This window comes from Aegilops tauschii, chromosome 1, assembly GCF_002575655.3.
Source record: "Aegilops tauschii subsp. strangulata cultivar AL8/78 chromosome 1, Aet v6.0, whole genome shotgun sequence".
NCBI classification, from domain to species: Eukaryota; Viridiplantae; Streptophyta; class Magnoliopsida; order Poales; family Poaceae; genus Aegilops; species Aegilops tauschii.
Window position 1 is genome coordinate 479,951,675 of NC_053035.3, and position 1,810 is coordinate 479,953,484.

The window sequence follows — 1,810 nt, forward strand, 5'->3', positions numbered from 1 at the left end:
TTGATAGATTGTATTTCCTTTTTGCAATCCGTGCTAAATTCTCCACATGCTTATAGCCAAAATAAAGCTTTTACTAAACATATAGTTGATGCTTTGATGCAATCTTATGAAGAAAAACTTGAGTTGGAAGTTTCTATCCCTAGAAAACTTTATGATGAGTGGGAACCTACTATTAAAATTAAAATTAAAGATCATGAATGCTATGCTTTGTGTGATTTGGGTGCTAGTGTTTCCACGATTCCAAAGACTTTGTGTGATTTACTAGGTTTCCGTGATTTTGATGATTGCTCTCTAAATTTGCACCTTGCGGATTCCACTATTAAGAAACCTATGGAAAGAATTAATGATGTTCTTATTATTGCAAGGAGGAGTTATGTGCCCGTAGATTTTATTGTTCTTGATATAGATTGCAATCCTTCATGTCCTATTATTCTTGGTAGACCTTTCCTTAGAACGATTGGTGCAATTATTGATATGAAGGAAGGGAATATTAGATTCCAATTTCCGTTAAGGAAGGGCATGGAACACTTCCCTAGAAAGAAAATAAAATTACCTTATGAATCTATTATGAGAGACACTTATGGATTACCTACTAAAGATGGCAATACTTAGATCTATCCTTGCTTTTATGCCTAGCTAGGGGCGTTAAACGATAGCGCTTGTTGGGAGGCAACCCAATTTTTTTTTTGTTTTTTGTTTTTGCTTTTTTGATTCTGTTTAGGAATAAATATTTGATCTAGCCTCTGGTTATATTTGCTTTTATGTTTTAATTAGTGTTTGTGCCAAGTTAAACCTATAGGATCTTCTTGGATGATAGTTATTTGATCTTGCTGAAATTTCCAGAAACTTTCTGTTCACGAAAATAATTGTTAAAAATCACCAGAACGTGATAAAATATTGATTCCATTTGCTTCTGATCAATAAACAAATTATCTAGGTCGTCCTATTTTGGATGAATTTTTGGAGTTCCAGAAGTTTGCGTTAGTTACAGATTACTACAGACTGTTCTGTTTTTGACAGATTCTGTTTTTCGTGTGTTGTTTGCTTATTTTGATGAATCTATGGCTAGTAAAATAGTTTATAAACCATAGAGAAGTTGGAATACATTAGGTTTAAAACCAATATAAATAAATAATGAGTTAATTACAGTACCTTGAAGTGGTGTTTTGTTTTCTTTCGCTAACGGAGCTCAAGAGATTTTCTGTCATGTTTTGTGTTGTGAAGTTTTCAAGTTTTGGGTAAAAGATTTGATGGATTATGGAACAAGGAGTGGAAAGAGCCTAAGCTTGGGGATGCCCATGGCACCCCAAGATAATCTAAGGACACCTAAAAGCCAAAGCTTGGGGATGCCCCGGAAGGCATCCCCTCTTTCGTCTACTTCCATCGGTAACTTTACTTGGAGCTATATTTTTATTCACCACATGATATGTGTTTTGCTTGGAGCGTCTTGTATTATTTGAGTCTTTATTTGTTAGTTTACCACAATCATCCCTGCTGTACACACTTTTTAAGAGAGACACACATGATTCGGAAATTGTTAGAATACTCTATGTGCTTCACTTATATCTTTTGAGTTATATAGTTTTGCTCTAGTACTTCACTTATATCTTTTAGAGCATGGCGGTAGATTTGTTTATAGAAACTATTGTTCTCTCATGCTTCACTTATATCTTTTTGAGAGTCCTATAAAATAGCATGGCAATTTGCTTTAAACTAAATATCATGAGAAATTTGATACTAGATAATGTTTTGAGATATAAAGGTGGTAATATCATAATTGTGCTAGTTGAGTAATTGTGGAATTGAAAAA